Genomic DNA, 8,329 nt, shown 5'->3' with positions numbered 1-8,329 from the left:
TGCGCGCGGGATCCGGCTTCCACACCCAGCCCAGAGCAGCCAAGTTTCTTGGCTTCCCGAGAAAAATAGATCGGATTTTTCTCGCCTCTCCCGGAAGCTGTGCTGTTAGACATGACTGTCTCAGTGAGGTCATTGAGAACAAACCAAACGGGACACTTAATGGAGGACCAGCTTCAAAAGAGACCGTGCCTTGAAGTAGCCTAGCAGGCGACCTTTTTACAGATTTTAGGAGGCAGATTTAGAAAAGCTAAAAGGTTGTTTCAAAGTAGTTTCTACTAAAACACCATCTAGGCCTCCTATTTTGTCAGGAGGGGTTCAACTTAGAAAATGCAGGTTAGCTGTCAATTTATGGTGCTATTTTATTTTACTATACCTTTTTAATGTGGCTTCGATTTAATACTAATGTACAGTATTTTTCAAATCAAATCTACGTTCAATGTAACAGACGCAGCAAATAACATTGATGTCGACATAAGAATAGATGAAACAGATTAATCTATTTTTGACTACTTGGGATGGCTTGTATCATTTTACCGGCAGCTTCATAACTGAATACTTTTTAAATTAAAAAATAAAAATTATGCAGACTGTTTCATAGAAATAACGAATGAAAAGCTTGAAAGAGTTCAAATCTCTTCCTAGATCACTCAATTATGCAGAGATACTGCTTGGAAGTCTCTGGATTCAGGGCCTCTGTCTGATACTTTAACATTGTTAATGATAATTCTTTAGTCTGTAATAGTAGGTCATTGCTATGGTTACTCTACAATGGTGCAACACTTTGCTTTCCCCTTCAGCTATTCGCTGAGACCTGGTAACCACATTTGTTGCCTAGCAACAGTTTTGTGACAGTATCACAATCTGGGAGTTACAACAATAAGGATGCTATTGCTGCAGTCGGCCAGAGAGCAGAAAGCTACAGTCTGCATGTGACTTAGCTGTGGGATGTGGCCCTACTACAGAACCCCTCTCTTTATAGGTGTCTACACCAGGATGCTCTCTATCCCCCCCTCCTCTGCACATTGGCCTTATGCACCTGCATTTGGAACTCAGATCCAGTACTGAAGTCGTACGCTTGAGAAATGTCCCCGACGTTACTGTATTCAGACTAAAAAATGAGGTCATGTCTCTATTGGCTTACTCATTTGGGGCAAATTCAATGTTAATCAATGAGAAGGAGGTATGTGTAGGTTTACCCTGGTAAATTCTAAAGCGCCTAATTGGATTTTGACAGTTCTTAACAGAATTCTTGGAGGAAAAATTATATATATGCCTAACTGTATCAATAGGTGTGTAAAATTTCAAGATTTTAAAAATATATGTAACATCCAGACATTTTTATTATTATTATTATTTTTACTGATTTATTCAAATGACAATCTTAAAGGATTCTTTTGAATTTGGAAGCATTTATATGCTCCAAACCTAAGTGAGCAGTTCTAGATATGCTCAGACATGCCAACTTGACATAATATTTTGTGGGTATATCTAGAAGGGTGCCCAGTTTCTGGACAGGTCTATGATATGTCTGTCACTATTTCTATAGTGCTTGCAACCCTAGTTTCAGTTCAATAATAGCTACTGAATTGCACTTATAATAATAAAATATTTTAAAATCAATTGTACTTTCTCCTTTTGAAAGATCATTCTTCCATTTGAAAGATACATGTTACATGGCACAATAAGCAAAAAAAGAAAAAAAAGAAAAGGTGTTAATTGTCTCTTTTCCTTCCCATTTCCCAAGCTTCCAGCCACATTTGGCATTTCCTCCATAGTGATCACACTTACACCTACCAGTGTTACCAAGGCTATGATCAATTTGTAAGCTTTCTCAGGGAACTCCTCTCATAATTCCTCCCACCCCTTAAAAACCAATTCAATCTATGAATCTAGAGGGACCTATGGAGTCAATGATCTGAAGCAGTTTTAACTCCTTTATTTTTTCTTTCCTGGTGACAATCTTTCTGAAGGATGAACAAATTTCCCTGGTAATAAAATCATTACAAGAGTTTTTTAGTTTTAGCTTATGATGACTCACTCTCAGCTTGATTAGTCCTGGGCTAAAAAGAAGACCAAAGTCCCTGAGATAACTGAGTATCTGCACTTGCTGTCAACATTTACCCTTGCAATTTAAGAGTATAAATAATGAGAATGTGTGCTTCTGTCAGAGGAAGGGAAATTGCTAGGAGTAAATGTAATAATAAGCAAGGTAGGTTAGCAATTGAATTACAGAGAATGGGGTGGGGGAGGGAGAATTCTCCCTAAACTAAGGAATGGTAACATAAATATTTTATACAAAAACGTCTTTTCTAAATTTTTGGAAGTGGATTTTTAATAATTAAAAAAATTAGCATTTGGAAGTTGGATAGTTGCATGTCTATCTTGTGCTGCACATACACATGTCAAGAACACATTTGGAGACCATTTTCAAAAAGTCAGGGCCAAAGTTCAGTGAAAATATTTACAAATTAATATGAAAATCTACCAATGACAATGGTCAATGAATGGAAACTTTCAAGAGCAGCTTTCTAGTACTTAAAAAAAAAAACCCTCACTTTAGGGAATGTTAAGAGTGGTGCTTTTTTATGCCATCAGTACAGAAACACTAGGCCATTAAATTATTCATAAAAGAATATAAAAGGTGAAAATTTAGGCCAATCAAAAAAGCAGCTATTTATTTATAAGCTGCAATGATGTGGAGGTAGCAGGGAAACTAGTCCATTTTGCACTAACCATGTTATCTGGAAGAGATTAATGTAATTTTACAGTCAGGGTCTGGTCTTTTCTCTACCACAACTTTACCCTATCAAAAGCCTTCCTTTTTTAGGAACTGTGAATTTCTCTCCACTTTTCAACCCCCCATTTTTCTAATCTAGAGGGGTTCACACAATGTAAGGAGGAAAGGGTTTTTCACATTAAATATCTGCCAAGTTCTCAGGGAATGATTTCTGTATCCTTTTGGATTGCAAGGCTTGTTCTAACTGGAATGCAGTTCCTTTGGGGTGAGTTCAGTTTCCTGATCTAGAAAATCAATTCAGTACAAAAGTAAAATGTAAAGGATCACAGTGCTTCAATTACAAAAAAGTATCTTTACTTAGTCTCAATCAGTGGTTCTTAATGGGGTGATGGTGGCCTCCAGAGGCATTTTGGAAATTTGTAGGGATATTTTTGGTGGTCAAGATGATCGGAAGGTGCTATTGGCATTTAGTGGGAGGTCAGGGATGGTGGACATCCTGTAATTTGCAGGGCAGTGCAGCACAATGAAGAACTGTTCTGCATCCCACCCGTTTTTCAAATGTTCCACAGCTATTCATGTAGTTAAAAAAATCTGATTATAATGATATGGTCTTAGAATTCAAATCTGTTTTTACAAATAATCTCAAAATACTTTTTGCATGAATTTAATATACACTGAATTATCCAGGAATGCAACTACCATGTAAATTAAAAGATTTGTGTACTTTATGTCTTTCAGAATATTACCATGAGTGGTTTACTTTATGAGAGGATCTCATCACTGATGGCATCTCTGCCCATGGTACTGGAGTCACCAATAAGCACACCTGTATCAGCCTATGTTTGTAACTGTCAAATTCATGATGACTCTGTGCACAGGAACAAGTATCTGACGACTTTATTATGCCTGTTCATGTGGATTTGCCTGAGCACTTTAAATATTGAAATGCATATTATTTTTACTATGTATTACTTTTATTCCTTCCATATGTTAACTAGAGAATTTTAATGATTTAACAATCTTGTGAATACATAGATTATGTTATCTCTAGAATTTATTTCATGATAGTAAAAGCACTGCGTAATATTTGTTATAATAAGAGGTAATCAAGAGTTAGCTTAAATGGAATGAATAGATAATTCTTTTTTATTACATAAGAGACTAATTCTCCCGATAATCTGAAACCTACTCCAGCTATGTATTTTATCCTTGTACAGAGCAGAAAATACCTATCTTTTTTTTTTTTATGTTTATTCCACAAATACCATCTGTCAATGATGTTACTCATTGTGAAATAACCAAAAGGCAGGAGATCTTCCAATTAAAATAATACATTGAATATTTATCCTTGACTTATCACTGATGTCAAAAAATGAACTGTAGCAAATTTCAAAGCAGTAAAGATAGCACAAATGGTCAAAAGAATTAGGAACTTTGAGTATGAAAGATTAAACTATAAATCATATGAGAAAGATCAAATTGCTAAAATGTGTCATTTGTTTTCCCAAAAGACTACATATTTAAGAAAAAGTGTCTTGTAATGGAACTGACAATGATAAAGGCTACATTCATGTTAAAGCATTTAGAAATTAAACAAAAAAAGTAATTGAAAATCGCACTGAGAGTGGGATGCTCAAAGAATTGGATAAGAGAGATGGAACCAATACTATGTCTTCTGTCTTACCTATTCCGCTTACTTCTTCCTGTGATGACTCAATTGCAAGTGTTTCTTACAAATCAGCCTTGTCCTCCTCACTTGGTCTTAGTGCTTACAACTCTTTTTGGGGGGGTGGGGTGGGGTGGGGGATGTGGTGGTGGTCAAAAACTATGCCAAAATAGGCTACTGAGTTAGCAGCCAAAATCCTGATGTTTGCTTTGGTAGATGTATACTACTTTGAAACCGTACCTCATTTTATGCAGTAGATGCCTTAAAAAGTTATATGTAAATATAAGTTCTGTAAATAGAATATTTTAAAATGAAGAAGTGGGTAATTTACCTCTCAAATGAATCCCTTAATAAAGTGAAGAATTCTCTGGGAAAGCAAATAATCATTCTTCAAATGATATTACACACACGCGCGTGCGCAAATCATATTTGCCAGAGATAGAGTTTATTGGTAAACAGTAAACAGTAGGTAGTAAACAAACTGATGTATAGTTTGAGTGTAAAGTAACTTATCACCAAAAAGATAATTTAGAAGAATTTCTTGGTCAGCAATTCACTATTCTAATTATTACTATCACTTTATCTTACATGGTCCTAGACCAGAAGGTTGTGGAATAATTTCAACAATCTATGCACTGGAGAGTGCGCTGCTTGAGAATGCGGCGGCACTCCCGCCGAGGGTTCGGATCCCGTGTGAAGACCGGTTCCCGCTCACTGGCTGAGCGCAGTGCGGGCGCAGCGCCAAGCGTTGCGATCCTGTTGCCGGTCCCCGGTACGGGCGCGACACCGAGGGTTGCGATCCCATTACCGGTCAGTAAAAAAGACAAAAAGGAAAAAAAATAATAATAATAAAAAAAAAAAATCTTAGGATCTGGCCTAAAATAGGGAATATCACTGCTCACAAGGTCACCTTTAATGTGAAAGATCTTTTTTTATATCTTTGTTTCAGGGAGGAAAAACCCCAGCATATGCCTCTAGCCCCTCACTTTGCCTCCCCCCAAATGCCTAAACAAAAGAATGCCTTTTAATAGCAAAAGGTAATGAATTAACTTTATAAATTCCTATGATAAAGGAGGAAATAAACTAGAAAGATATGAAACATTAATATTAACAGGATAATATATCTATGATATTTTTAAAATGACAAAGCCCGATTTTAAAAATTGATCCTTAACAAGAAAAAAGAAGTATGGGTAATTAGGAAGTAATGAAGACCCTGTCAATATAGCCATGTTGATAATAACAGGTAAGGGAATTCATTAGAAAATCTGATATATAAAAATCAGAAGGTCTGTAATATGCATTATTGAGTCCCAGTGGGATTAACTAATGAACTTATGAGCATACCAGCAGTTATTTTTAGAAAGTTATAAAGAATCAGAGAAATATCAGAGCACTGAAAAATAATATGCCTTCTAAAAAGAAATAAAACATAACTACTAAAATTCATTTAAAAACGAATTCTAGAGCTTCTAAGAAGAACATCATTTTTTAAAAAATAAAATACACACTTACCAATATTTGAACAGAGAAGGGCTGCTAATGGAGACCCTCCAAGTTAAAAGGGACAGTGTGAGACTGCCATACTGGGGGGTGGTGAATGGGGCAGGATGGAGTGTGCATTGAGACTGTGTAAGGGAAACGTCAAGTGCAGCTCAGTAAACATGTTGCGATGCTTTGTTAAATTACCCGTGTAAGACATAGGCAAGTCTCTTTCCATTGCTAACAAGGCTATAAGCCCACTAAAGTGAGAGTGTGTTGAGACCCTAAAGGCAAGAAGTCAAGTTTGACTAGAGATAAGAGACTGAAACAAAGACATAAAATCAGTGGTGGGACTTTTAGGTCATTTGCAGCTTCTGAGGCAGTCTGTACTTTCCTCCAGAACAAATGTCCCCCCAGGTGTGGCAAGGGGTGGAACTCACGGCAGTTTAAGATCCAGGCAGACAATTCTGGAAAGTAAACTTACTCTTGAAGTAAAGTAAACGGCTTGCAGTAGTTGTGAGTCTCTGACATGGAACCTTGGCAGATCTTTCTAATCAACCTCTTAACCAATACAAAATGGATGCATTTTTATTATTTCAATTGCCTATTGAACCCAGACACCTGGTGAAGAAACACCTTTCTTTGGTTTTTAACTCTTGTCTTATGTACTACTCTCAATGTTGCCACAAGGATACATTGTTTCTCTTTAACACTTGAGCCTAAGTGTGGGCAAATTTCCCTTTTCCCAGCTTCCCTTTGTTATTTACAAAAGTAACTTTACTAAAAGATTTTAAGTGAACACAGCACTAAACAAAGGAATGTGAACAATCATAAAGTAGTTATTTCCCTAAGTACAGGTTTCTGATTCTAACACTCCCAACACAATCAGCAAATGTTTTTTACTGGTCCCCTCGTTCCTTCAATCTAAAATAACACTGTCTGAGAGGGCTAGTACAACTTGACAGGTATTTTGTCAGGCTTACCTTTCTCCCAGCTTCCCTCTCTGTTCTTAGGTACTATGGTTGATAGTTTGCCCGTGTGTGTGTGTGTGTGTGTGTGTGTGTGTGTGTGTGTGTGTGTTTGAGAGAGAGAGAGAGAGAGAGAGAGAGAGAATGGAGAGGTGAGACAAATGAATTGCAAAATGTTTTCCTTATTTAAAAACAAAACAACAACATTTACTAGTCCAAATATCTGACTCCTCTGTGGTCCTCCTGTCTCACTGTGGGTTCTACTCTAAGGGATATATTTTGGGGGCAGATAGTTTTCCCAAAGTTCCTGTGACTGATTAATTCATACATTCATACATGTATTTACTGTATATCAGGCACTGTTTCTTAAGGGTGGGGATGCAGTAGTCAGCAAGGCATATACAGGCTCTGCTCTTGTAACATAATTGGTAGTGGGAGATGACAGAAAATAAAAAGTAAAACAATAAACATGATAATTTAAGAGTTAGAAGTACTATGAAGAAAACACAACAGGAGATGTGAAGAGAATGAAGGGGAGGATGGGGTAGGAAGGGGAAAGCTGGCCATCAATTTCAATTGGGTGGAGAAGACTTTTGACCTGAGACCTGAATAGCAAGAAGGAGCCACGTGAAATTCTGGAGGCAGAGTGCTGAAGGCAGAGATCTGGAAGAACAAGAGCAGGGGCTCTAAGGAGGAGAGAGATTGTCACAACTGAGGAACTGAAAGGCTGGAGTGACTGCAATGTAGTGGGTGAGGGAAAAGTGATAGAAGCTGATTTAGAGAGCTCTTGCAGACCATGGTGAATGATTTGAATTTTATTCCAGGTGCATTGGGGGCTGTTTGCAGGGTTTTAAGCAGAGGAGAAATATAATCTGACGTGTATTTTAAGGTTCCATTGGCTGGTATATGGCAAATGGATTATGGGGCATTAGAAGGATGGATTTAACCCTTCCTAATTGCATTTACCAATTCCTCCCACCTCTAGAGCATTCTCTAGAGCTCATTCTTCTACACACTTCGGAGTACAAAAATTCACTTACTGCTAGTTCACATATAATAAATAAAATCAATTATACAGTAACAGTAATATGCAGTTAAGAGCTGAAAGACAGCCTAGTAAAATATTTCATAGTAGCAAATAAAAAATGGAGTTCAATTAGAAACGTTTCCCACAATTCTGCTCCTGTTATAAATGTGGTTTCCTGTGGTTTCTTACTCCTTAGAAGAACGGTTGTGTAGTGTAAGGTATTGGGATGAGGAATACACTGTTGTGGTACTCCATTTCTGCAAGCAGTCCAGAGGTAACTGGTGGATTTACTCTGCACGTAGGCTCTTCCACTGAGTTCATCATTTCTACGAATGGATGCAACGCTCTTAGCTACTCTACTTCAAATTCGCTGAGTCATCTTTGACTGCGAGCGCAGCACACGTGCGCTCTCTCTCTCTCCTCTCTCTCTCTCTCTCTCTCTCTCTCTC

The 8,329-nt window shown here is 37.4% G+C and overlaps 1 protein-coding gene across 1 annotated transcript in view; it reads right to left on the bottom strand.

Moving 5' to 3' along the window:
* FAM172A (family with sequence similarity 172, member A) overlaps positions 1-8,329 on the bottom strand; it is a gene marked incomplete at its 5' end in the record, with an annotated part of 240,536 nt that overhangs the window by 4,255 nt on the left and 227,952 nt on the right. The window lies entirely within an intron of this gene.

The sequence above is a fragment of the Galeopterus variegatus genome, unplaced genomic scaffold, assembly GCF_000696425.1.
Source record: "Galeopterus variegatus unplaced genomic scaffold, G_variegatus-3.0.2 Scaffold1389, whole genome shotgun sequence".
In the NCBI taxonomy this organism is placed as follows: Eukaryota; Metazoa; Chordata; class Mammalia; order Dermoptera; family Cynocephalidae; genus Galeopterus; species Galeopterus variegatus.
The sequence above is the reverse complement of the archived record's forward strand: the minus strand, read 5'-3'. Positions and strand labels throughout refer to the sequence as shown.